Source organism: Phacochoerus africanus, chromosome 9 (genome assembly GCF_016906955.1).
Source record: "Phacochoerus africanus isolate WHEZ1 chromosome 9, ROS_Pafr_v1, whole genome shotgun sequence".
NCBI lineage: Eukaryota > Metazoa > Chordata > Mammalia > Artiodactyla > Suidae > Phacochoerus > Phacochoerus africanus.
In genome coordinates this window covers 994007-1021765 of record NC_062552.1, presented here as the reverse complement: position 1 = coordinate 1021765, position 27759 = coordinate 994007, and the positions used below count along the sequence as shown (strand labels likewise).

General features: G+C 54.4%; 1 protein-coding gene and 1 long non-coding RNA gene across 3 annotated transcripts in view; one reads left to right on the top strand and one right to left on the bottom strand.

Moving 5' to 3' along the window:
- GMDS (GDP-mannose 4,6-dehydratase) overlaps window positions 1-27759 on the top strand; it is a 433626-nt gene that overhangs the window by 302691 nt on the left and 103176 nt on the right. The window lies entirely within an intron of this gene.
- LOC125136502 (uncharacterized) lies at window positions 3706-27489 on the bottom strand. Its single transcript, XR_007137203.1, has 4 exons — window positions 27345-27489; window positions 26586-27089; window positions 9007-9107; window positions 3706-6546 (listed from the first exon to the last, which is right to left on the bottom strand). It is a non-coding gene; the product is annotated as an uncharacterized LOC125136502 (long non-coding RNA).

The following is a 27759-nucleotide window of genomic DNA, read 5'->3' as shown; positions in this document are numbered from 1 at the left end:
TGTGTACATGCATGTACATGAGCGTGTGTGTGCGTTGCATGTGTACATGTGTGTATGTAGGCGTGTGTGCCTTGTCCCCACATGTACACGGGGGTGTGTGTCTGTGTACGTGCGTGTACGCGGGCGTATGCACACATGTGTATGTCCCGTCCTAGTCCCCTCCCCCTCAGACAGCAGCTCTCTCTCTCTCAGGAGAAAACTCTTATTTAGAGAAACCCTAGCGTTGAGTCATTTCGGAGGTGAGTCATTGCGATAATCTGTCCTTGATGTTCTAGTTTTTAAAACTTCAGCTCTGCCTTCTCTTGGCTCATACAGCTTCTTTACCCCATCTCGTTTCCCGGACGCGTCACAGCTCCGGGGGATCCGTGTAACAGTGCGTTGCCCACGGTCAGGTTTAGGCCGGGACCATGCGCGGATGGGCGTTCCGGCGAGGGCTTTACCTTCCCCGTCTTCTGTCGGTTCTGTAGTTTTCCGTCAGGCCAGTGACCACGGAGTGTGTCTGGAGACCAGCTCCCCGGCCGTGCCGCACAGGGACCTCTATCCAGTCACTTGTGACAGACATGGTAGAAGATGACGTGAGAAAAAGCGTGTGTGTAGGTGTGTACCTGGGTTGCGATGCTGGGTAGCAGAAACGAACGGAGCGTTGCAAATCAACTATAATAAAAAAATGCTTAAAAAGACCGGCTCTGTATTTCAGGGAACTGAATAGTAGGTTCAGGTCTCCCCGTTTGTCAGCGCTCTGCCGCATTACAATTTTTCTTCCTTTTGCATTCTCCTTCGGAAAAGGAAGAACAAAGCTGCGGCTTCGTTTTCTTATAACCTGCTCTAGGAAAGACCCAGCCCCCCCGGCCCTCGCCCCCCGGCCCAGGGGTGACCTCCGTGAAGAGCTCGGAGGCCGTGAGCCCCCGAGAGCTGAGGGGCGCTCCTGAGCCGGCCTGCCCAGGAGCTGTCTGTCTGCACAAGGACAGAAGCAAGTGATTTGTTTGTTCTGCTACAAAGTAAATGCCCTGCTGAGAACATGTTTGTATTTTTATATGTTTTTATGGTTAATGTTTTCAGTGACCCGTGTGATAAAGTAAAGCCGTAGCGACTTCTGTAAACATGTGACAGCAATGAAAGAAAACTGTATATACTCCTAGATATTTATATCGTTTCCCTCCAAGCTTGGAGTGAAACTTTAAAAAGAAAAAAAAAGATTTCTTCCCAAACATTTCAGTTAGAAACCCCACTTCAGACCCTTGGCAGCCTGATGTATAGGCTTCCTTACATGGTTGTTGAATAACATGTTATTATACGCGGGGAAGAATAGTTCTTTTGTTGGCTGCATTACATTTTGTGGTGAAATTGGAGAAAACAAATCATTAAGGAAGTCTATTTTGGTTCAAGACATTACACACTTGTGACGAGCCTGTTTTTTGACCTTGCCAAGTTAAAGGAAAATGCAGACCCATTTGTGCTGGGACAGGAAGGCAGGCAGTAGCTTGCAGCCCGCCGGCAGCTCGGGATGTGCGCGTGTGCGTGCGTGTGGCGGGGAGCCGTGTGCGACACACCTGCGTGTGGACACCCGCACGTGCTGCTGTCCATGCGTGCGTCTCTGCTCATTGGCCAGAGACGAACTTTCTAGCTCCTGCTCTGGAGAAAGGACAGATGCGTTCGCTGGAGGAAGCATCGGCTCTGCGCATCTCTCCCAGCCCCGGTCCTCTGGCCGTTTCCCAGTCTCCCTGCAACACGAAGGCCACTCCTGTTGACACCCCACTGAAGCAGCGTCCCCTGGTCAGAGGACAAAAAGAACAATTTTTGCGACTTTCAAAAAACCGTGTCCGCATGCATCTGTCTGCTGTCGTCAGTGAGCACAGAGACCGCGGCCTAAACCGACGGACGCCCGACTTGGACCTCGGTCTGCTGGGTGAACTCAACCTGCTCTGCGAGAGGCAGAGAAAGCCCGTCTCGCCCTCATGCGCGCCCGTGTTCTTTGCTCTCTTACAGTGAGCACGTATGACTTCTGTGTTAAAGTTGTAAAAAAGTGGAAAAAAGGCGAAACGGTCTCCAGTCGCTGTGCTCCACGGGGAGCAGCCTGACACCCTGTCCTGCGAGGAGATCTTAGAAGAGGGCGCTGTACTCGTGCGAGCATAAAGCCAGGGTGGTTTGTGGCGTCACCTCGACGTAGCCACCCGGAGCCCCTGGGCTTTGAAACGAGGGGACACGGGGCTGCAGCCACAGCTGGGGCCCTCGCTGCTGTGGGCGGAGGCCGGGCAGTGAGCTCCCGAGCAAGTCTCGCGCCGTCTCCCGGAAGGTCCCGAGGTGACGGAGACGGCGAAGACGCCAGTCCAGGGCAGAACCCCCCAAGGCCTCCCGCCGCATCGCGCAGGAGGCGCTCACCCCCGGCACCAGTGGGCCATGGGTCAGGGACTACTTTTCCACCTGTCCCCCCACCCGGCCATCTCACTGCCTGGTCGAGGCCGGGCGGCTCAGCTCGCGCCACCCATGGGACAGCGGCCCCTGCTCAGTGACTTCTGGCAAACGGTGGGGTTACTGGCCAGCCCCAGGTCTCAGAGAAGGGAAATGGACCGGTGCCATGCACAGACTGCTTTCACCAGCTGAAGTTCCTTCTTTTCCTCTCTTCTGGGCGCCGCTCTAGAAGAGCGGGTTTTCTGGTGAATGAAATCTGCAAGAGTGAAAAGAGGGCTGGACCCTGGACTGAGGGCCATCCAGAGCCGCCGAGCAGTTGCATGACAAGTCGTCGCAGATCTCACATCGGCCTTTTACTACTCCTGTTCTTTTCCATTAAAAAAGGAAGGAAGGAAGGAAGGAATTGAAAACCTTGTTCCTTTCGTCGTCTGAATTTTTAAATCTCCCTTGAACAGCTTATGGATTCTCCTCAACAAGAGGTGGTTCAAGGTGTGTGGATCATTACAAAGGAGGAAAAGAGACAAAGATTCGGCTAATTTTCTCTTCGTTTTTTTAAGAGGTGATCGTGCCATGGTCTTACTCACCAGAGGAGTGAATGCCCCCTTCCAAGCCTACGTGTGGGGCTGGTGCCTCTGCCCAGGCACCGTGTCACGTGTGATCAGTAAGGTCAGGTCACAAGTACCTTCTCTTAGAGTTGGGCAGCAAAGCAAAGGCACTGAGAGTTTGCATATAACTTTTCTTCCAAAAATAGAGAAGTTATCTAATGTTTGCTTTGTAAACATATCACTGTTCTCTGTATTTGCACGTGATAACCTGCTGGCTTAAAAATGCTATTTATGGGGTTGACTGACATGCTACTCCGGCCTCCCACTGAGGTGAATTGCCGAAGTTTCAATTAGACGAGTAGCTTTTTTACCGCAGGTGACATAGGCCCTGGGGAAAGAAAATGTCTTCGCTGATCCTAAAGCATGTCGGGGACACAGACGGTCCCAGCTTTCTGCACTGAGAGGCATTCCTCGCACGTGGGGGACCTGACCCGCAGCGGAATTTATTTCATCGTAAAGCAGGGTGTTTCATGACGCCATCACGTGGGTTTTGTCTTAGAATTCATGACATTTTATTGCAGGCCTCCTGTTGTCCCCGAATGTGACCCGTTTTTTTCACCTTTGATTTAAAATAAACACCTTCCCTTTTCTTAGTTCAAATCAACTACCTACAGAACTATTCGTCCTGTCCTTTTCAGTTAGTTGGGCTCTGAAATATCCAGAAACCGAAATATCCAGAAATTTTACAAAATCACAAAACAAATGCCAGTAGTTTAATTGGTGTTGTATAACAAAGTTTAAAGCAGAGCTGCTTTCATTGTGTGAGCTTTGAACACACACACACACACACACACAAGCACTGACTTTTTGGTAAAAACCTGAAATGCCTTCCAGTTAAATCTGCTCATCTTCCACTTGGAGTTTTTTTAAGCTCTAGACGTTAAGTGGCTTTTCTGCGATTAAGTCTTAGCTGGTTAAGTCTTCGTGCTGCTCCACGCGTTTAAACTGCTGTTGCTCCTCCCAGGTCACAGGGACAGGCCCGCTCGCGGAGGCAGCCTGGGTGGTCCCGATGGCCCAGAGGCTGCTGTGCTTGCTTCTCCGGGGACCCTCCTCTGGGGTGTTGATGTTGAAAACATTACAGGGCTCGTCCTAACGTCCCGATAGTCTCTCTGGTCCCCCGTACCCTTCTTTTAGAAGGAAGCAAAAGCCCTCCAGCCTCTGGAAGGGGGGTGCTTCTCCTTTGTGGGGCTGCATCCACCTCCAGGGCCGAAAACCCTCGGGCAGCCCCGCAGACGCTCCCGCTGCAGCGGACACTCTGATGGCTTGAAAAGCGCGGGGTCAGAGGTAGTTCTTCGCAGCATGTGCGAGCTGCTGAAATGAAAATGGGAAGAGAAGGGGGGCAGCTTCAGGCCCCCAGAGCTGCACCCACGCCCCAGGCCCGCGGTGACGCTGCGGTTCTGAGATTTGCTCACAAGAGGCCACTGTGTTTTATAATCTTTATAGGAAAAGCCAAGTACGACGGTCGGCATTAAACCGGGCATGGGATTTCTCCCGTGCCTCTCCGCCCGTAGCCGGATTCCAGCTAGACAACAACAGGACGGAACAATTCAGTGTTTCGTTGACCTGTGCGCAGAAACATTTAAAAAGCCTTGGCTCTGAATCACTCTTGAAGAGCACAAGTTGCCAGAGACTTCGTTCCTAAAGGAACGCCAGCGAATCGCTTCCTTTCTCACACTTGAAGACCCGAGGGTCTCCCGGGGACCCGTGACCCCTGGGGGACGCTCCTAAAAGCTCCCGAGCTCTCTGTTCTCTCCACTCTGCCAGCTTTCTAGACCCAAGTACTCTGAGGCCCCTCGTTCGGGATTTTATGATTCTCTCGGTCTCCTGGGACATCATGTAAAGTTTTCAGATGAGTCGGGAAGCCCATCAGAATGCCTTCTTCTTCTTCGGGCAGTTGAAAACAGGAAGGGCTTAGGAAAAGTAGCGCCTAAATAACTTCACTTTGGCGGCCGAGCTCTGGGTTTTCCTTCTGAACTTCCATCTAACAAACCCTTTATATGTTTGGTTTGGTGCTTCGTTTTTATTTTCCAAGAGTCTTAAAAACGTGCATTGGTGCTCAGTGGAGAGGCATGTAGTTACTGGGCGTTGGCGGCGGTAAAAGCGGGGCGGCTGGGGCAGAAGCAGCTCTGCTCCCATTCTGTCCGTGCTGGCGTCGAAGAGGTTTGCATCAAACTGGAACTTTTCCTGTTTGAAAACAGGTAAAAAACCGAGTCTGCGAGCCTGAGAAATTCACCCCGAGGCCCCAGCCCGCTGCCGCCCGCCCTGGAGCCGCAGGGCCGGGGCCGGCGCTCTCGGGTCGGGTCGGGTCGGGTCGGGTCGGGGCCCTGCGATCGCCCCTCCCTGGTGCCTCTGGCTTGCTCGCCTCCTCTCTTGCCTCTTGCCTCCCGCCCACCCCCTCCTCATGTCCTGGAAGAGTCTACAGCTGCTCGGCTGGGAGCTTCTGGTTCTCTCTGCCTTTCTCCTCTCACTCCGAGCGCCAGCCCGGAGCCCCCAGTGGGGATCACGTGGCCCCAGTTTACCGCCTCCAGCCTCGCTTTCACGAGAGTGGCTGGAGAGCTGGGCGCCCTGGGGCCCCTGGCTGGGCGCCACGGCCCCCCTCGGGCCACGGACCCCTCACTCTCCTGGGGCCTCACTACAGTCTTACCTCGGTGAGCGTCACTCCAGCCCCCCGTTACCCCACGCGCATCCTTGCTCCCCGTGACTCTGATGTCGGCGACAGCGGGAAGGTGGACCCAGCGCTGGACCAGGACCGTGCGGGGCGCAGTAAACGTGCCGGAGGAATAAGACGAATGGACACCAGGGCTTCTAATCCCGAAGTGATGGAAGCCGGGCGGTTTTAAATCGGGTCCTTAATTTCAGTGGGTTCGTGTTCGATACCGAAAGAGAATTGTCCGGACGCAGTGGTTACTTTAAAGGACAGTCATGCTTATTTGGAGGATGGCAGACAGCAGAATGGGAGCCTAAGCCAGAGAGTCACTGTTACCAGACCGGGAGCCCCTCCAGGTCCCGAGAGCAGTGTCGCATCTTTCAGCTCTGGCACAAAGGTGGCCCTGTGGGTGGGGCCCGCTCCGCTCCTTGTAACATCCCCGTCTTCCGTCCGTCAAGTGCCCCAGAGCCTTGCGGAGGTCTTCGGTTACAAACAAATTGAGGAACAATCAAAATATTGGTAGTGATTGTACGTATAAAATTTTATGTGCGTTGCAGATGTAGTAAAACGTAATGATCTCCTGTAAGTTAAAAGCAGCCCTTCCTTTATTCGAGATGTATTTAATCGCATACCAAATGCAGAATGCCAGCCGGAATTGCGGGGCATAAGGGTGCATAAGCTTAGCTGATGATAAATTTGCGTCACTTGCTGCCCAGAGCGGCTCAGACTTCGTAGCAGCAGACTGAGGACCAGAGGAGATGGTGACCACGCAGGTGGCTTCTGCGGGAGGATGCGTCTCCAGGGCAAAGGGCGAAGGTTTTTAAAGAATTATTGCATCATTTCAACCCCCGTGGGCCTGGGAGTTTACCCAGCACAGCAGCGCCTCTGAGAACGAAAGGAGATTTTATTGCATTATTTATTAAAGTGCAGTTGCATTACAATCTTGTGCCAATTTCTGAGGAACAGAAAAGTGACTCAGTTGTATATTCTTTATTGTTATCATTATGTTAATAGTTATTTCCCCAGTACCGCTTTTTTTTCTACTGTAACAGCACGGTGACCCAGTTACACTTACATGCACACATTCTATTTTCGCACATGATCCTGCTCCGTCATAAGTGACCAGACATAGTTCCCAGTGCTACCCAGCAGGATCTCATTGCTAATCCGTTCCAAAGGCAATAGTTTGTGTCTGTTAACCCCAAGCTCCCCAACCACCCTATTCCCTCCCCTCCCCCTTGGCAACCACAAGTCTATTCTGCAAGTCCATGATTTTCTTTCCTGTGGAAAGGTTCATTTGTGCCTTATGTTAGACTCCAGATATAAGTGATCATATAGTCTTTTTATTAATACCATTTTCCATGGTGTTCTAAACCGGGAGATTGGATGTAGTTCCCTGCGCTGTACAGTAGGACCTTATTCTTTGTCCTTTCTGAATGTGATAGGTTGCATCTCCTGACCCCAAACTCTCTGTCCATCCCCCTCCCTCCCCCTCCCTCTTGTCAGCCACAAGTCTGTTTCTATTTGTATGTAGGTTCGTTTTGCCATATTTTAGATTCCACGTAGAAGTGATACCACATGGTATTTGTCTTTCTCTTTCTGCCTTACTTCATTGGGTATGAGAATCCCTAGTTGTGTCCATGCTGCTGCAAATGGCATTATTTCATTCTTTTTCATGGCTGAGTAGTATTCCATTGCGTATCTGTACCACATCTTCTTAGTCCATTCATCTGTCGATGGACATTCAGGTTGTTTCCGTGTCATGGCTACCATGAACAGTGCTGCAGTGAACATGTGGGTGCATGTATCTTTTCGAATTACAGTTTTCTCTAGATATATGCCCAGGAGTGGGATTGCTGGTCACATGGGAGTTCTATATTTGGTTTTCTGAGGAACCTCCACACTGTTTTCCGTAGTGCTTGTACCAATTTATGTTCCCAGCAACAGTGCAAGAGGGTCCCCAAAGGAGATTTTAGCATCTGTCCTCTTAGCATCGGACAAACGAACCAGGCAGATTCTGGCTCCCACTGTGAGTCATTCCATAGGATACTGGAGGGACGGAGCCACATGGGACAAGCGGCCATGGCAGCGCCAGCCTGAGCCACCAGGTGCAGCCTACACCTCCGTTTCCACAGAAAAGCTTTGGTCTCTCACGTATCCCATGCGCAGAAGAAGGCAAACAAGTCTCTCCTGCTCTAGTTTCCTAGTTTATTGCAGACATAATGTCTTCACTTCTAAGCATGTTCTGTTGAAAATGAAAACCCTTGGCTTTCATCATCCCTGTCGTGTGAGCTTCGCCAGTCCGCCCTCTGCTCACCTCCCTGGGGTGCCCACCCCCACTCTGGGGAGGATGCCCCCGAGGGCCCTGCACCTCCCCGCTTATCTCCCCGTCGGTTCCCTGGACAGCCAGGCTCTCGAGGCGGGCTTTGTCCACTCTCTTCCATCACGGGAAAACCTGTCCTCTGTCCAGCCCTTCCTCCCCCACGTCCCCACCCCCAGCGGAGTCAGGCGTCTTGGCCCCCCCCACCCCGTCCCACTGGGGCCTCCCCGTGTCTCCTCGTCTCCAGACCACAGATCGAGGTCAGCGCCCCAGCCCCTGGCCTCTCGGGCTGAGCAGACAGCACCTGTTCACTGTCAATTCGGATCAATTTGAAAATTGATGTTAGTTTGAAAAGCACCTTCCCACTTTCACCTGCTGGGCACTGGTGTCTGATGCCCTGAGGTGCCCAGTGAGACTGGACGTGGTTCCCTGCGTCGTGTCCCCTGGAGCCACCGGCGATGATCCGACCCTCTTGCTGCCCGCCCAGCGGTCGGCGTGACTCCCCCGGGGTCTGTGCATGGCTCTCCCTCCGCGCTCCTCTCTCTCCGCGGTTAATCCTGATCTGTTCTTAGATTTCAGAGTTCTTTCACTACCCTCTCCTTTGTCACTAGTTCTGTAATTTACACGTCGGGTTGGCTGGTTCCTGTTACTTGGCCTACAAATCTGTCCTGTGTCGTCTCCTTTGAGTAATTTATAACCCCCATAAAATGCCACGGAGAGACGCTTTTTTACATTTTTGAGTAATGGTGAGAAAGAACTGCCCTGGGAATCAAAAATCCAATGAGTCATAGATTATTTTGTTATTTACGACCAGAGAGTGGTCATTGACAATATTTGGCAATTTTACAGCTATGAACCTGGGCTATTGTGCTTTAGAATGTAATTTATTAAGCAAATAAAACTCTTACTGGTAACGGGTCCTGTTAAATCTGGGGACCACGTGGGCTGCAGGCCGGTACAGCTGTGCAGGTTTCATGGTAGCCACACACATCTTAGATGTCTGGACACTAATATTTTACACTTACTTCATGGTTTTATTTGTTCAGTTGCCTTTCTATTCTTGATTGGATTCTGACCAACCATTTCGGTTTAAGAAGTCATCAGCTTTGAGCAGAGAGGGAGGAGCCTGGCGAAAAGAGAATGAATTTATGTTCAAAAAGCATCAATCCATCCTTCACTGGATACGACATTTAGCAACCTCGGGCGGTAAGGAAACACCAGACGTGTTCATGGAAAATAGCTGATGTAAAGTCATCTTTGAAAAAGGAAAAGGCAAGGACCGAAAACTTAATTAAATGTCCCCGAGGGAGAGGCTAGATGTCCATACAGAGGTTAGATGGGTCTGTGTGTGTGGGGGGGGGGTGCATAGACAGACACCCACACCCACACCCACACACACAGACACGCAGTCACACAGTGGACACTGGTGCAAACGGTCGGAATGAGCGAATTCAGGATTTCTTTTTTTCCGATTTGTCGTTAATATCAGTAGTATTTTGTAAAAATGTTGATTTCAGTTAATTCCAGCCATCCTTACCTTTTAATGTGTTCGCAAGAAAGGTAATTTTCGAACTCAACAAAGCACGGTGATCTTTTTCCTGACAGCTGCGGTAAGCGGTACTTATTTTGCGATACTTTCTTTTTAGCTGGAGATGTGCCTCTTTGGGTGCACTTATCACACGTGTGTACCCGGCAGACTCCATGTTAGAGACGTTCAGCTACATGCCGAACAGCACGAAACCCGCTCTAGAAGTTCTCTCAAAAGCCAGACTCCTGACACTGACGGACAAGAAAATTCCGAGAATGTTGCGTCCACTCGAAGTTCTGGCTGTTCGGTCCGCCTCGCCCTTGTGCACGGACTTGGCCAGAGCTCCCCGCGGTCACTGCCTCCTGCCCGTCTGCAGGAGGGGTGGCAGATAAGACTTAGGGGTGCATGCAGGGGGCACTCCTGGCAACACTCCGGAAGGAGGTGGACCCAGTTCTGTGGCTCAGGGCTTCCCGCGAGTGGAGCCCAGCCCCCGAGGCGCTCCCCGCCGTTTGGCCCTGTCGCGCTGTCCCACTGACTTCTCCGCCTCCCCGGTTGACCTGGAAGCGTCTCGCCACTTCCTCTGCCCGCTGCGCGCAGCTCCCAGAGAGGGTCGGGGGCAGGAGGGCTCGGGTGAGCCCCAAGCTGCCTCCCTGCTGGCTGTTCTGATCTCCTCCCAGGACAGATGATGGGGGGTCCGTCCGTCGGAAAGGTCTCCGGCTCCTGGCTGTCCTTGGCTGGTCCGTAGGGTTCTTTACGTCGGCCAGGGCAGCGCGAGCGCTTTCTCCTGGTCTCTGGTCGCCTTGTCAGGTCCCTGGCGGACTCCTCCGTGAGCAGGTTTTGCGTGTCATCAAGTCGAGGTGGTCTTTTTTCCTTTCCAGGTGAATGCCTTTGTGTCTTCCCCGGGAATCTGCTTGTCTCTGTGGTCCTGTTTCTCCAAAGAGCTTTGGAGTGTTAGGGTTCAGACCAAGGCCTGTGGTCCACCTGCAAGCCTGTGCCTGGTGTGAGGTGGGCTGCCGGCGTACCGATTTTGGCACGAGCCCCAGAGGCTCCACTGAAACACCTCCCTTCCTGTGCCGAATTGCTTTGGTGTCTTTGCTAAAAATTAGAATGGGGAGTTCCCTCTGTGGCACAACGGGAACAGCAGGGTCTCTGCAGCACCAGGATGCAGGTTTGATCCTCGGCTCAGCACGGAGGGTCCGGGATCCCGCACTGCCTCGGCTGCAGCGGACGTCACCACTGTGGGTCAGATCTGACCCCTGACCCGGAAACGCCGTATGCCTCGGGTCAGCCAAAAAATGAAAAATCCATTCATTCACTCATTAAACAGTTAGAATGCTGGAGTTCCTGTGGTGGCTCAATGGTTAATGAATCCAGCTAGGAACGATGAGGTTTCGGGTTTGATCCCTAGCCTCGCTCAGTGGGTTAAGAATCCGGCGTTGCTGCGAGCTGTGGTGGAGACTGCAGACGCGGCTCGGATCCCCGCGTTGCTGTGGCTGTGGCTGTGGCATAGGCCGGTGGCTACAGCTCCAACGAGACCCCTAGCCTGGGAACCTCCATGTGCCTCGGGTGCAGCCATCAAAAGACAAAAGACAAAAAAAAAAAAAGAGGAATGCTACATGAGCTTTTGAAATTTATTCTTCCACCCCTAATTCTTCCAGGGAATTTCAGCCGAGTTCATGTTAACAGCCATTGTCAAAACAGCGTGAAAAGTAGGCATGGTTCCTGCTTTCATGGGGTTTCCAGCCCCGCTTCTACCCTCGGGTTTAGACCCCCGGGGTTGGAGTGGGTGGCCTCACAGGCGAGTGGCATCTGCCACTGCAAGCACGAGACTCCTGTCAGTAAGTCTCACTTTCCTTTTTTCCTTTTTTGCCACGTCCTTGGCATATGGAAGTTCCCGGGCCAGGGACTGAATCCAAGCCACAGCGGTGACCCACACCAGAGCTGCAGCAGTGCCGGACCCTCTAACCCACTGCGCTGGGCTGGGGCTCAAACCTGGGCCTCCACAGCAACCGAAGCCACTGCAGTCGGGTTCCTACTTCACTGTGTCACAGCGGGAACTCCTGTCTCACTTTCTCTAACCTGTCCTTTGCATGATAAAAACAAATATGAGGCCTAAAACAAGGCAATTAGCACAGAGAACCTGCTCTTTCAAAGCTCACCGGCTACTTTGCCGTCCCCAGTACCGAGACTCTGGCCTAAGTGACACGCAGGTGTACAGAGGATGTTAGGTGGACAAGCTCGAAGGCTGCACAGCGACAGGTCCGTGGGCTCTCGGTGGCTTCAGCTCTGAGGGGAGCCGTGACTTCGAGTGGTATCTGTGCATCTCTGTTTGAAAGACAACTCTGGCTTAAATGAAGTCTCTGCTTCGATCGCGGCGCTCAGGAGGTGAAAACATCAGTGCGCCTTCTTCCTGTTTTGGAACGTAGGAATCTGAGGTTCTAACCCGGGCGAGTTCACATCCATTTTGTGTCACGACACATACTAACGGCTGCAGTAGCAGAAGGCTTCCATGCCAAAACCCCAAATGGAGAGGGTCGAAATGGTATTTCCACAGGCCTGTTTGTTAGGGTGCAGATGGGCCCGGGACCCCCGCCCCCATGCCTGCGCGGTCGCTTTGGACAGCGGAGGGGCCGTGCGCAGCCTCAGAGGCTTGTTCCGGCTCGAGTTGCCCTCATCCGAAGGAATCTGCCTCTTGAACCACAACTCAGGTCTCAACTTATACGAACTTTCAGGTAGCCCATAATAAGCAAACACTAGGACTACTTTACAAGCGGGAGCAACGCTCCACGCGCCCAAGTTGATTTTCTGAGTGGCTAGAACTTCTTCAAAAAGTGTTAAGGCACTAATCTGGACTCGGAACAGAGTTGGTTATCCAGGGGCGTTTTACACACAGACCACAGTGACAAATATCCACGTTTTCACGTGAATCGAAACTGCGGTAGAGTCACCCCAAACTGGAAACCGTCTGAGTGCAAATTACCCTCATCTCAGAGCCCCTCCTCCCCCTTTACACGCTTCACAATTACTGAGGATCTCAAGCCGCTTCTGCCCTCGAGGCTTGTGGCTGTCGGTATTTACCATACTGGAAAATAACGCTGTGGTCCTTCAGAGATATCTGCTGATTCTTTGAAAAATAACATGGTAACCTAAAGAATACATTTTTCTGAAAAATAATAATAAATAAAATAAAATAAATAACACTAAAATACAAATAATAATCGATGTAAAAACAAAAGCCTGTAGTCAGAGGAGCGGCATCGTTTCCCCTTTTTAAAATCTCACTGAGGTCTGGGTCAGTAGAAGACTGGACTCTCTGATCTGCAGCCTCACACGAGGGGCAGAGAGACAAGGAGAGAGCAAAGCAGACGTCCTCCTGTTGTTGGAGAAATAAGCGCGGGAGCTCCTGTCCTGGCGCAGCGGAAACGGATCTGACCGGTATCCCTGAGGATGCGGGGTCCATCCCCAGCCACGCTCAGTTAAGGATCCAGCGTTGCCGTGAGCTGTGGTGTAGGTCGCAGACGTGGCTTGGGCCCTGCGTGGCTGTGCCTGTGGCTGTGGTGTAGGCCGGCAGCTGCAGCTCTGATTTGACCCCTAGCCTGGGAACCTCCGAATGCCGTGGGTGTGACCCTAAAGAGACCAAAAGATAAAAGAAAAAGAAGCCTGCCCTTGAGACCCAATTGCAGGGTCTCAGGCATGGGCCCCCTGGCTCCCAGGATGACACCTGGAGAACTGTGGCCTGAGCTGCTGACGTGCCCAGGGCTGCACTAGAGCAGGGCAGCAGGGCAGCACGGCCTGCCGAGGGCGGGGACGTGTGTCCTTACAGTGCGCAGAGTGTGCGTCTAATCACATGTGCTCCCCCACGTAGAAAACAGAGGATCTCGGAACCTTCTGGTGGGACTAGAACACAGCAGGGAGAAGCGGGAGAAAGCTTATGTTCCAGACTGCTCCCTGCACCCGCACTTCAGGAAATCCCACGTCGAGACAGGGACCATCTCAAGGGGCTGAGCCCCTCAGGTACCACGTGGCATCTTGTGGCGAGAGAGCTGCAGGCGCCTGTGACGGGAAGAGACCTGTCGGCTTCTCGAGGGAGATGGGGACGGACGCGCGTGCGGCACCTGAGCGTGAGCGGAACACGTCCGCACGGCTTCGCGCTTCCTTCGAGGGCGGCTCGGAGACCTCCTCCGCCTCAAACACAAGCATGACCTTGGCTGAAACGCTGGAAGCCTCTTCCCCTGAGACCGTACAGCCTGGCAGAGACGAGCTTCGCCTAGAAAATATCAAGAGCGATGCATTTCTGTTGCCAGCGAAAACGACCATATGATATTCAAGAGCTTTGGAAAAACACAAACACATTTCTCTTATGCGGAAATGTCTCTTGGTAAGGATTAGAAGTTAGTTGTTAGAATTTTCTATTGGCTGGGTTTGTTTTCTGCTTTAGCGTATTTGTGAATTTCTGTACTTTCAAATGAAGGTGCAGAATTCATCATCGGTAAGAGCGTGATGTGTTCTGGGAGCAGCGGAGCTGGAAGGGGAACCGTACCCAGCTGAGCGGACCAGCCAGCCCTGAAGCTCTGACTCACTGGCAGCGTCATAGCATAAAGAGGCGCTTTTTACCCCAAACCCCAGAGGTAACAGAGAGGAAAGCTGACTGGCTTCAGAAGTGTCGCCGGCAGGGTGTGGTTCCTGGGGGGGTGGGGGGGGGGACCAGCCTCGGGCTGGCCGAGGGTCCCGGTGCAGCGCCCAAGGCCTCCCTGGCCCCCGCTGGACGCATCTGACCTTCCCGAGGTGTACGAAGCGGGCTGCGGGCAGCTTCCGTGAGAAACCAAGTTCACGTGCGGAAGCAAACCCTCCAGGTGGGCAGCTCGCAGCGCAGGCCCGAGAGGAGGCTCTCCTGACCCTCGGCGCAGGGGAGCTCAGCGACGCAGCCGGCCGTGAGGCGCTTAAGGGGATGAGGGCCCAGAGGGGACCGAGCGAGCAGCGGCGAACATCCCGTCTGGACCTCGCGCCCTGGCCTTGGCTTGTCATCTGCCTCGCCCTGCTGGTGGACGGTTCGGCTCTCCTTTCCCTTCCTTGGGCCCGGGGTCGCGGCAACTCTCCCTCGAGACCCGTGCTGCAACGCGGACCCTCGCTGAACCCGGCAGCCGAAGGCGGCAAAGACCATCGGGCACGGCCTCCGGGCCTTCCCTCGGGGTCCCCCAGGCTTCCGGCGCCTGGAGCTGGGGAGCCTCCCCCGCTGCCCCTCATCTCCCCTCACTGTAACCCAACACTTTGGGCAACTGGAGGCCCAAATAGTCTTGTTAACTTGAAGTTTTCCTCCAGATTTATTAGCCCAGCGGAGTTGAGTGGGGTGAGTGTTGATCAACGCCTCGCAGGTATTTCTTTAATTATTGCTCTGGCATCTCTCGGGCCTCATAAAAACCTGCCGTGCGAGTTAGTAATAAAGTCACTGTTTGTTTGTTTATTTATTTATTTATTTGGGGCTCCGGGGTCTCCTAAGGGGAACCTCTACCTTTGGCCATAAATCGTCGCCGCAGCCTTGATAATACTCGGCTTGAGCGGGAAGGCCCGGGGCTGCTGGCTGGAGGAGATTAAACTGTAATTAAACTTCGCTGTGAGTAAGGAGGGACGAAAAAAAAAAAAAAAAAGATTGTGGTTTCATAAAGCAGAAAAGAAATACATTGACTGGTGTTTACAGCCCAGAGACTTTTTTTTTTTGCCATCTCCCCGACTACAAAACAGTCTTATTTTTAGCCAGCCAAGGTTTTGCAAGATGCCATATCAGCCACAGTTCTGTTCTTTGAAATAATTGCGCCAGGCTGGTCCCAAATCCCCAGGGACGAACGGGGAGGCGGGAGGGGACCATTTCTCAAGCGTGCGGTGCTGATGAAATTTGCCACAACCCCGTATGAATTAGGTCGGTGCCCTCACGGAGTCCCACCTGATGGGGAAGGCGTTTAACTGGATCTTAATTGAACGTCCAGCTACATAATATCCTTTTGTTTAGGCTCAGAAATGGATTTTTTCAAACCTCCTTATCAGCGCAGCTATTAAATATTGTGGCTCTCGTGCTATCAGTCTCCGATCAGCAGCACAGTTAGTGCCTTTTACCTTCCAAGGAAGTGTGCTGGAGCCAGCTGGAGCACGAGAGGCAGGAGCTGGGGAAAGTCGTAATTGAAACAGGCGACGGCCTCGGCACAGACAGGAAATAAAAGGAAGACTGGCCCTCCAACGGATTAAATTAGATGTTTCAAATTCAGACAGTATCAGGAGGAGGAGGATGGGAGGAAGAAGGTAACAGTAAGTTCATTCAGCAGCTCCCTCCCCCGCCCCGCCGCTGCTCAGACCTGCCTCCTGCCCCAAGCGGGGTGGCAGGTCCCGGCTAATGTCACACCCTGTCCCTGCTGCCTGCCCTCTCCCGCCCAGAGTCCTTTGGTATTCCATTTCCATAAATTAGGCGTGAAATTACGTTGGGCTGAGGATCCATGATTTCAGCTGTTTTCTAGTTGGGAAGGAAAATCTTCCAGACCTAAAGCAAAAACATTTTTTAAAATATGCTTCCTGCCTATTAGGTTGAGATATGCCTATTACAGAAAATGCTTGCTTTGTAGAAACCTTTCTTCTTTCTACGCTCACGGAATTCCGTCTGGTCTCCAGTTCAAGGAACGTGTATTGAGGGCCCACGGAACACACGCCCCTCTCCCCGCAGCCGGAGCCGCTGGCCCTTATGTGTGTCTTAAGGCAGTGCTGGCACGTGCAGGATGCAGATTCTCAGAGAAGACCGTGCTGGCTGGTTAAAGTCTTCTCAGAAAGGAGTTGATTGTGCGTTGTCATGTTCCGGGGAAACTTGCAGCGTTGTTAGTTTTCACCTTCTGCACGTGGTAGCTCAGGTTTTCTGTTCAGGCAACTGTGGGGCTTCGTGGAACACAATTTGCTTCAAGATCCAAGTGCGAAGTTAGTTACTAGCGATGCCTGAGACTTTGCTTTTTAAGGTCAGCGCCTATTTCACGGTCGCCTCCGACGTCACTTACTTATGGGGGCGGGTAGCCGTGGATGCCGAATTTTCTCTGAGATATAAATAAACACACTGAAAGCTCCAGCAAGCTCAAAATAGGATAGCTCTCCACCATCCCCTCTTGAAAGCTGGAAACGTCGTGTCTCATTGCAGCAAATGGAATTCCAGCTTCGCGGGCTGGACGGGCCGGGCCGCTCCGCTCGAGGCTCCCGTGTTCCTCCCGTCCGTTCTGGGTGGTGGGGCGGCCTCGTGGGCTCCTGCATTAAGCCCTGGGAGTGTTCCCGTGCACACATCTGCTTCGCTTTGGCTGCCTCTGAAGGGGGTGAGGGGAGCTGGGGTGGGGACTCCGTCGTGGGGGTGGGTTTGCATGGAACATGTCGCCAGCTGGACGGCTTTACTGCTGTATTAAGGTTCCGGTCAAAGGGTGTGAATCGCGGAGGGTCGCAGGCCGACCGAACTGCTGCTAGTGACTCGCATACGGAGCAGCTGCCCGGCCAGCAGGCCGAGTGCGCTCATCCGCGGATGTGGTCCCTCTCCAGCGAGGGAAGGCTCTTGTCCATGTAAATCGCACGGCTGCGTTCAAACTCGAAGGAGGAGCCATGCATACCTGTGTCCCCACAAAGGCCACGTGCTGAGCGTCCTCCCGGAAAGCTCCTTCCAACACGGGCCTCGGAAAATGGGCTTCCACGCCGCAGGCAGGCTGTGCTGGCCGCCGGCCCTCAAGCTCAGGGGCAAGTGTTCCAGCGAGTGCCCGGAAGTGGACTGGGCTCTGAGCAGGGACGGGGCGCCTGCCTGACGCCAAGATCTGTGGCCTCCACGGCCCAGAACGGGACACAGCCCTTCGGGAGCCCCAGGCTGCAGAGCCCCTCCTGTAGAAGCTCTCCCCGAAGTCCTCTCGGCGCCTCAGCGCCTCCTTGTGACTGTTCTCGGGGCCCAGGCTGCCCTGTGCCCTCTGCCGGGCTCCCCTGTGGCCACTGTGCCCGGGCCCGGGGGCGAAGGCTGGGCACCAGGATGTGCGGCAGGCCCGCCCTCGCCCTGGGCGCAGCCCCGGGGTGTCCTCTGCTTCAGGCCCCGCTGAGCCCACGGCAACAGGCGCCACATTCCCGCTGTCCCGGAGGAGGGCGCGGAAACCCCGGGCGGTTAGGGAAGCCCCAGGTCTGCAGCCAGGAGCTCGGGGACCAGGAGCCTCTTTCGGAGCGTCAGGCACGTAGACCAGCTGGACCTTTTTACTTTGTCTTTTTTTTTTTTTTTTTTGCCATTTCTAGGGCCGCGCCCACGGCATATGGAGGTTCCCAGGTTAGGGGTGGAATCTGAGCTGTAGCCGCCGACCTACGCCACAGCCACAGCAACTCGGGATCCGAGCCTCGTCTGCCACCTACACCACAGCTCACGGCAATGCCGGATCCCCAACCCACTGGGCAAGGCCAGGGAACGAACCCGCAACCTCATGGTTCCTAGTCGGATTCGCTAACCACTGCGCCACGACGGGAACTCCCTGAACCTTTTTACTTTGGAAAGCTAGTCATTCGGCAGGAGTGGTTCCGAGGGGCCATGGAGCAGCCTCGTGGGGAGGGGCCAGGGCAGGTGCTCTGTCCGCACAGACAGCTGTGGACAGTCGTGACTTTTATTATTAAGGTACATCGACACCAGGTGCGACTGACACCCAGGTGGGACCCTCGGAGAATTAGTTCAGATTAATCTCTAATGGACAGGAATGTGGAGGGGCTGTTTGGAGCGGGGGAGTCCCCAGGCCAGGGCTGGCCCCTGCGGCCCTCGAGAGCGTCCTGACACCCGAGAGAGAGAGCGGTGAAGGGGCAGCACACAGGCAGTTACAGCGCCCCCGCAGTTTCTCTTCACTCCCCTTTGTGTCTGTGCGGGAGGGGCTGCGACGTCTCTCCCTTCTAGAACAGGATGGAGGAGCCTGAGCCAGAGGCCTCTTCTCTTGCCTCCTTAGCCTGTTTTGAAGATAATGAAGCCCCTCTGACTTAAAATAAAGGTGTATCCTGATTACTGTTTTCCTGTTTAGAAATACCCCCATTTGGGGTCTCAGATTTGAGAATGAAAGCCAGAGAAAGCAAGCGTGAGTCCATCAGGGCTGAGTCACACGTCACAACCCATCCTGGGAGAAGAGATACCGCCCGGCTGGAGCGTGGGCCTTGTCGGCACATGCACCTGACCCATGGCCCCACAGCCCCTCGCCTTATCACGGGGGCTTCATCCTGAGAAACTGGGCATCTTATATTGTTCTTTCTTTTTTTTGGTTTTTTTTTGGTTTTTTTTTTTTTTTTTTTTTTTTTTTTTGCTTTTTAGGGCCACTCCTGTAGCATATGGAAGTTCCCAGGCCAAGGGTCAAATTGGAGCTTCATCTGCAACCTACACCACAGCCACAGCAATGCCAGAACCTTAACCCACGGAGCGAGGCCAGGGATGGAACCTGTGTCCTCATGGATGCTGGTCGGGTTCTTAACCCACTGAGCCACAGTGGGAACTCCAAAACCAGGCATTTGAAAGTGACCCTGTTTTTTATAACCGGAGCAGATTGAAACCCAAACTGGTTAGGTGCGAAAAGTGCAGGTCCTTTGCGACTCTGTGAGAGACCTGCAGGAGGGCGTTTTCCAGGAGCGCCTTCGAGTGTGTGTGCACACCAGGAAATGGCTCCATGACCTTCTCGCACTAATACCCAGCGAGTCAGAGACAAAGCTAGGGTGCCCTGCCAGCCATCAAAGAGCCAGAGTCCGACAGGTGACCAGACCTGTCCTGGTCCCTCGGAGGCTGGGGCGCCGCTTTCCTCCGGGTCCGTGTGGGCCAGTCGGTGGTGCATGTGGTGTCCATTCGGAGCCAGGGCCCCAGGTCAGAGCCGGCACTGCCGCTTCCCGCTGTCTCTCAACGTCTTCGTGCTTCCGTGTCTCCGCTCGTGCCGGGAACACCTCCCTGGGCTCCAGGGGGAGCAGCACGATGAACACAAGACTCTCGAGACCGTGAATGTGTCTGAACCTTGGCAGCTGTGACGGTGGTGCTGGTTTTGAGAGGTACTTGCTGCATCGTCTCCCAAAGCAGAGCATCCAGAATCACTGCGAAGGAGAGCAGCACAACGGACGTTTAGAATGACGAGCAGCAAGGTCCTGCCGTCCGGCACAGGGAGCCCCGTCCAGTCTCTCGGGATAGACCGTGACGGGAGAGGCTGCAGGAAGGGAACGTGTGTCTTGGTGTGACGGGGTCACTTTGCTGTACAGCAGAAATTGACTCCACACTGTAAATCAGCTCTACCCTAACTAAAAACAAGTCGCATCGTAGAAACAGGTCCGTCACGACATGCATTACCTGAAGAGGGCGGTGAGAGGGTTCTTCCTGCCAGGCCCGCCTGTGCCTCTGCCACCCCGACCCTAAGAGTCAGAGTACCCTCAGCACAATGATGAGCCCATGACCTTTGACGTGGGTGTGGTAGCACCATCCGTCCTGCTTTCTTGAGCCTTTTGAATAAACCTATTTCATCAGAAGCGAGCGAAAGCATTTCCCTGACTTTTCATTAGAGTGGGCAGAGGGCCCCTGCAAACATGTCGATGGAGTGAAAATGGGGGCGTTTTGTGGAAGGAGGGCTTTCCTAGGTGCCGAGGAAGGAATAGCGCTCGTCGCTGCCTCCTCAAGCCCTTTGCTACGACGAAAACAAAGTGAGCATTTGGATGGAAAACACAGCAAATGAGTATTTTGTGTTTGTTAATTTTTAATTGAAATGAGGCAAATCAGTGGGTTCCTATGTTGCTAGGAGAGAAAATACACACAGGAGTTCAGTTTTCCAAATTTCCATGAGATTCGAAGGTTATGATTTGAGAAGTTAGGATCCCAAGGGGAGTTTCCGAAAGAGCATCAAATTTGAAAACCTAAACGTGGCTTGATCGTTAGGCGCACTGGGGAGCTTTGCAAAGCTCGGAGCTCCCAGGCTGCCCCCAGCCTGCCTGCCTGCAGCCCTCAGTGAGAAGCTGGGTGCTGCGCCTGCGCCCAGGTGACCCCGAGGGCACCCTTCTGGGAGAAGTGTGGTTTGGAACCTAGACCAGTTTCACTTTCTCATCGTGTCTTGGGAGCACTGGCTTAACGAGAAGTAACAAAGGCTATGTATTTTGTCCTGCATCTTTTCCTACTTGAGATAAAATGACCAGACACCCCAGTTCCCTGTAAGCCTCAGGGAGAAATCCAGAGGCTGGGTGGACTTCCGGAGCCTGCGTGGCAGCAGGTCAGCCCTGTTCTTTTATGAAGTCAGACTGAGGCCAGGCCCCTCCAAGGCTAGTGCACTTCTGGGAACTTTCCTCTGCTTGGTCCTTAGCTCTGGAGCCGTCACCGTTGACCACCGCACGGCTGTCCTTGGCTCTGGAGCCGTCGCACTTGGCCACTGCGCGGTTTCAACCCCAAAACTGCCCCGGCTTCCTTTCCCTGATTTTGCCGACACAGGTGTATGTGTGTTTTCCCCTTGTCGGCACCACCTCAGCAGTCTATGCAGTGTTGCACTTTTCCAAGTCATTTCTCAGTGAACTGGTATCTTAGAGAAGGCCATGGATTGAGAAATACTCAAGGTAGAGTTGAAATAAATGTGAAGAAATGGGATCTGGAATGTAATTACTGTGGGAATCTCCGTGGATTTATCATAAACAAAAACAGAGCTCGGTAGGTGTTGGTTACCTTGTGAAAAAGCGGCTGGTAAATTCACTTCAGAAGTTAGGACAGGTGTCCCCTTGTGGCTCAGCGGGTTAAGGATCCTGCGTTGTCACTGCCGAGGCTCCGGGCGCTGCTGTGGCATGAGTCCGATGCTGGGCCCAGGAGCTTTCACGTGCCGGGGGCGTGGCCAAAGGAGAAAAGGTTAAGATAAACTCCTCATGTCGATCTACGTGCCGTGTCTTGTGGGTTTGTTGTTGTGTTTCACTTTCTTCCAGTTAACACCCGCTCTCTTGAACACTGCTGTTTCGAAGTGTCCGCCTCCAGCCCCGTCCCTTTGCAACTAAGTCGTCTGCGCGCCGTCCTCTGGCCCCCCTCGTCCCGCCAGACCCAGGCCTGTTCTCCCAGGAGCTGAGTACAGGCATCTCCTTGTCTGTGCCCTGGACCATCCCACTCTGTTCTCTTGCGTCCTGAGTATTTGGGAGAAGCTCTGAGCTTTGGGGACAGAGAGTTTGTGTCCTTCGGGTGCACTAAGCAGAGCGGGAGACCTGGCGTTGCAGGGGACCCTAACAGCGCGGAGCTGGAGGCAGGGCTGGTCATCACCCGGGGCTCTCCCTGTGGCTTTTGAAGGTGGGAAGATGAGCCTCGTTCACAGCGTTCTCCACGGTGACCCCCACTGTCCCCCGGGGGGCCTCAGAAGCATCCACATCACCTGGTCCTGACTACGTTCACTTAACCCAAGGCAGACCGCAAGTCCGGGCATTCTGAGGGCACACACCAGGTCCCCACTTCACGGACTTCTGGGAAGGGGCCATTGGTAATTTCCCATGCTGCTTTAAAGGGCTGTGGGAATTTATGTTCATCTGAGATTCGTAACTGCCCCGAAGACAGCTGGAACTCTCAGGCACTCCTTAATCCATGTCCCCACGCCCAGAACAGCCTCATACCTCCCCAAACTTTGTGGAGTAGAGAAGCCCACGCACATACACGCGCGTGTGACCGTGGGGTCTGAGACGGCCGGAGCGCCGGGGACAGAAATGTGGACTTTCTCACCACCCAGGACAGTGCGTCCCCCGAGGACACGTAGGAAGGCTTTTGTTGAGACTGGAAAAGCTCACTGTCGGGGCGAGTGTAGACAGAGAAAGGGGGTCAAGGAGCAAGCCCTGGGGCACGCCCGCCTGAGGAGCAAACAGGACCCCGGCCCGAGGATGGAGCGAAGAGTGAAAGCGCACGGCGGGGATTTCGGGGCCAGAGCGGGATGTTCTCGAATGACCCCCGAGGACCACCTCCCAGCACAGAAGCTCGAGGCTCTCGAGGCTGCAAAGCTTTACGAGCGCCCAGCTCTGTGGGTGAACAGAGACCTCACCCATGACCATGACTGTGCAGCTTCGACATCAGGATTAAAGAAAAGCTCCTGACACGTCCGGCAGTGCAAAGATCAGGGGTGAAAGCGGCGTTGTCGCACCAGCGCTAAGACAGGAGCCCGTGGAGCAAAGCCCTCTACACTCTGGAAGTGATTTGTCCTCTGCGGTTCTAAGCCTATTCAAGGCGTAAGGGACATTTTCAAGCCTGCATCTGCTGTGTGTGTGTGTCTTTTTAGGGCCACACCTGCAGCATGTGGAGGTTCCCAGGCTAGGGTTGAATTGGAGCTGCAGCCGTCAGCCTGCACCACAGCCACAGCAACGTGGGATCTGACCCATGTCTGCGACCTTCACGCCAGCTCACGGCAACACTGGATCCTTAACCCACTGAGTGAGGCCAGGGAGCGAACCCGTGCCCTCATGGATGCTGGTCGGGGTCACTAGTGCTGAGCCACATGGGAACTCCCAAGCATGCATCATTTTTAAATTGTCCTCCCCGCGCTTTTCTGAGCAAGCTGCTGGAGAATGTACCCCACCGAGACAAGGGGGTAAACCAAGGAAGAGGAGGCAGAGGACTCAGGAGGTGGGGACCTGACACAAAAGGAGGAGAAGGGCACTCGCTCTCGGGGCGACAGCAGAGGAAGCCGGAAGAGTCCGGCTGCAGGTCGAGAGCACACAGCCAGGCACTGAAGGTCGAGGCTTCCGGAGCTCCGTCTCTAGCAGAAAAGCTAAAGGAACAGTAAGTGTTCGGACGGGTCTCAGGGCGGGAGAATGGCATCTTTTTTTTTGGTCTTTTTTTGGCTTTTTGCCTTTTCTAGGGCTGCACCCACGGAGTATGGAGGTTCCCAGGCTAGGGGTCGAATCGGAGCTGTAGCCGCCGGCCTACGCCAGAGCCACAGCAACGCGGGATCCGAGCCGCGTCTGCAACCTACACCACAGCTCACGGCAACGCCGGATCCTTAACCCACGGAGCAAGAGCAGGGATCAAACCCGCAACCTCACGGTTCCTCGTCGGATTCGTTAACCACTGCGCCACGACGGGAACTCTGAGGACAGCATCTTTACAGAGGGTCGAAGGGTATGAGGAAAGGTACGAGCAAAACTCATCCGAAGGAGAACCTCGACGTGATCGAGGGCGGCACAGAAAGGGAAGGGGTTTCGAAGGGCTGAGGTCAGGATGCACCAGCTGAGTCAGGAGTGAATAGTACCGACGTAGAAGTGAACAACGGCTCCTAGGAATCTGCATTTCACCAAAACTCGGAAAGTAACTGTAGAGGGAAAGGGGGGGTTAAATTCTTAAAAGGTGTAAAAAATATGCTCCAAATTCCCTCGTGCTGTATAATAGGACGTCAGTGGTTAATGCCTAGAATGGATTCATCAGGCGATAGAAGAGTAAACATAACGACAGTTAGCAAACGGTTAGAAGTGTTGAAAGGGGCCCTGGAGTGTCTGGCAAGTTGGGAGGAGCGGAGAACAAGGACGTTTGTTTTTCATTACAGGTCTTTTAGCACTTTTTAATTTCTGACATCATTTACATGGAATATTTTGCTTAGTTTAAAAATTAATTAAAAAACCAGTATAATTTGGCTCTATGTTGTACACAGCATTAAATTTTAAAAATGTATTCAGTTTTTATCTTCACTAGACATACCAGAATGCACCCTATATTCCAAAAACAGGAAGTAAGGTTTTTGTTGGTTTTATTGTTTTACTTAAGAGCTAATTGACAAATAAGCATACATTAGTTTCAGAGCTTTTTTAACTTTATGGAAGCACAGTAGACTTAGAGTGTCGTGTTGGTCTCTGCTGTACAGCACAGTGATGCCGTCATTCGTTCTCTCTCTCTCTCTCTCTTTCTCTCTCTCTCTATATATGTATATATATGTTCTTTCTCTTCCTTTCCGTTCGGTTTACTACAAGATCTGACTGCACTTTCTCATTGTGAATCCACCCTCTGTATAATAGTTTGCATCTGCTAACCCCAAGCTCCCAGCCCTCCCCCCCTTGGCAGCCGAGTCTGTTCTCTGTGGGGTGATAACGTTTGAAATCTCAACCACTTTAACGTCCAGGACCGCGTCACTGACTATCGCGAGTCTAGTAAGATGGGAATTCCACCTGCCCGGGAAGGAAGCTCGTGAAGCTCTTGTTGCTGTCGACACCGGTGAGCACCCTCAGCGGCTGGGAACAGCCCCCCCCCCCCACCGTGGCCCGAGCCAGGGCCCCAGGCAGTGACCTTGGGAGGTGGGCCTTGGGGAGAGAGCTGGACTTAGATGAGGGGGCGGCCGTGGGGATGCCCCTTGGGGTTAGTGCAGGAAGACGGTGAGAAGATGACCTGCTCCAAACCAGGAGGAGGGCCGTGGCCTCTGCCCTCTGCCCTAAGGAGCATCACGAAGCCACTGTCCAGAGAGGGACGCCGGGTCTACGGTACTGCGCAGAGGCAGCGCGAGCCGGCCGAGAAAGACAAACGCGAGTTGACTGTCTTGGGTCTGGGGACTCCAGGGGGACCTGCTCCCCGCCTCTTCCAGCCCCCAGAGGTCCACACTCTGGGCCTCGGGCCGCCTTCCGCGTCACATCGCGTCACCGCGGCCCTCCTCTGTCCCCTGCCCTCTCCCATCCCCCCGATTCCCTCAGAAGGACCCTGTGATGAGGCCAGGACGGCCCCCCACCCTAGACCCTTCGTCACATCTGCAGCCGCATGTGCCGGGTAAAGCCCCAGCTTCTCAGGGGAGGGGGTAGCACGTGGGCATCTGTGGGGACCATCGCTCAGCCTCTGGAGGTAAAAGGGAGCCCGCACCCCTCTGTGAGCAAACAGAACTGCTCCACCTCACCCCCGGGTGTCAGGACGGCCGTCACTGCAGTGACGTTTGCTCAAAACCACGTGTTCCCGGTGATATTCAGGTACAGAAGAAAATTCTAATTTCAGTTATAACTGTTGAAAACCTTGATATTTCAGAAAAATTGGGAAATTTTATAGATAATTTACCTTCTCTCCGTTAAGACGCGCAATAAGTCAACGGCAGTTAAGCGTCAGCTCCTTGCGTCAGAGGGCAGAGGCGAAGACCCCCGCCCGCCTCCTGCCGCTTTGGAGGAGCTTCGGATGCCCTGCATCTGCACCTTCTCCTTTGTGAAACGAGAGACCCCCGGCCTCGGCCTCGGGGGGGGTTGTGAGGGTGCCTGGGAGGACATTCGGTGGGTTCGCGCTCTTACTGTTGTTAGTTATTGACGGCTCATCTTCTGGACAGAGGAGCTTAACAGCTCCTAAGCCCCTAGAGACGATTCCCAAGCCACGTGCTGAGCCGTGCTGTTTAGGTTTCGTCAGCAGGCAGCGGGGTGGGTGAGGGTGTTGATGGAGAGACTGAGGGAACGTTTCGAAGATGCAACGTCCTGTGCTGAAGTCGGAGAAAAATGTCTCTTCACAGATCCGAGGTGGGTGGAAATAATAAAAGGTATCAGCGTGCGTCGAAGGCATTTTAATTATAGGAGCTAGTGCATGTGAGTGTGACATAAGAAGGCCTGAGATCGCAGGGCACTCTTTTGAACGCAGCCGTAACTGAGCTGCGCCACCGACAGCGAGGTGTCCCGAGAGCACTTCGCTGTCCAGTCTCGTTAACCAGGGCGCTAAAGAATTGAGCTGGCCCGCGTCCCTCTGTCCTGGACGGAGGCGCCGCGTCCTGGGCATCAGCAGGAGCTCCTTCCTGACTCCCGGGGGGGCTGCTGGAGAGCGCAAGGGTGGGGCCCCGCCGTGCTGGGCGGCCCACCCTCAGGATCAGAGGGCTGGGGCTCTGAGCCAGGGGAGGTCACCCGCCTCTCAGCCTCAGGGGACAAGAGCGCTGGAGACCAAAGCTGACCACATAGCCAAGAATTCAACCCGTCAGGTGCCTGCCGAGCCCCCAGGAATAACACCGGGCACCACAGCTCAGCGGGGCTCCCTGGTTGGTCACCACGTCGATGTGTGGGAGGGTTTTGTGTCCTGAGGACACGGAAGCTCCAAACTGGACCCTCCCGGCCTGTCCCTTGTGTGTCCCCATTGCCTGGTCCTGGTTCGTGTCCTTCACATACCTGGGGTTCTTTGCTGAGTTCTGGGTCCTGCCGAGGAACAGCAAACCTGCAGGGGGTCGTGGGAAGCCCGGTTGGTTGCTGACCGGTCAGGATCACAGTGGCTGGACTGCCCGTGGCTGACCTTAAACGGAGGGCAGTCTCCTTGGGAGCCGTGCCCTTTAATCTGTGCGCTGGTTCCGGGCGGGCAGTGCCAGAAAGCTGCAGCAATCATGCGCCGCCAGATGGAGGGGGTGAAGGAAAGGCCAGAGACCCGGGACGGTTGATTAAGTCGAGCATAGGGTTTTTGGACATTATTTGACCTAAAACACGGAGTTGCATCAGAGGCCTTTGCACCAGGGGAGACTCCTGCCCTCTGGCCCAGAGAGGGCGGGCCTAGAGTCTGGCTGCTCTTCTCTTCCTTGGAGCCATGCTGCCCTCCCCCGCAGACCTGTTATCCGCCCTCCTGGCTGGTTCCCTATCAGAAATGGCCTCTTCTCCAGTTTCCTCAGATCTTCTCAGGCGTTTCTGCCAGAGACAGCATCTCAGTCACCCACGCCTCTCAGGAACCAACACAAAAGCCCCAAACCGGAATCCCTGTGTGCGCCCCGCCCCCGCCCCCGCCCGCTTTGGATACACGCTGCACCTGTGCCCCTCCCTCTGGGTCCTTCAGCCCGCCCCCGCCCCCGCCCCCGCCCCCACCCCACCCATCTGCACACTGGGCGCCCCCACACCCCGACTGCGCCCTGGTGGGGGCCGCCTGGGCCCTGCCTCATGACTCACGGTTTCCTCTCTGCCTGCGTTTGGCTGGTCTGCCAAGCCTGTTCTCATTGCCAGTTCTAACCTCTGGGTATTAGAATTCCAATTTGACATCTGCGCCACTGGGACTTGAGAGTGTAGGGACCTGCCAAGTTTGCCTGCTGCCCCCACTGGCTCCGCCCCTTCAGGATCCGCCACACCAGGCCCCCCCCCCCCACCAGGATCTGACCGCATCAGGCCCCAACCCACAAGGCTCCACTCAGCAGCCCCCCGCCCCCACCAGGCCCAACCCCCTATGAGCTCTGCCCCCACCAGACCCCGCCCATCAAGTCTGCCCCCACCAGGCCCCGCCCAGCAGGCTCCACCCCTACAGGCCTTGCCCCACAAGACTCCACCCACCCAGCCGGCCCCACCCCTCTAGGCTCCACCCCCAAGGGGC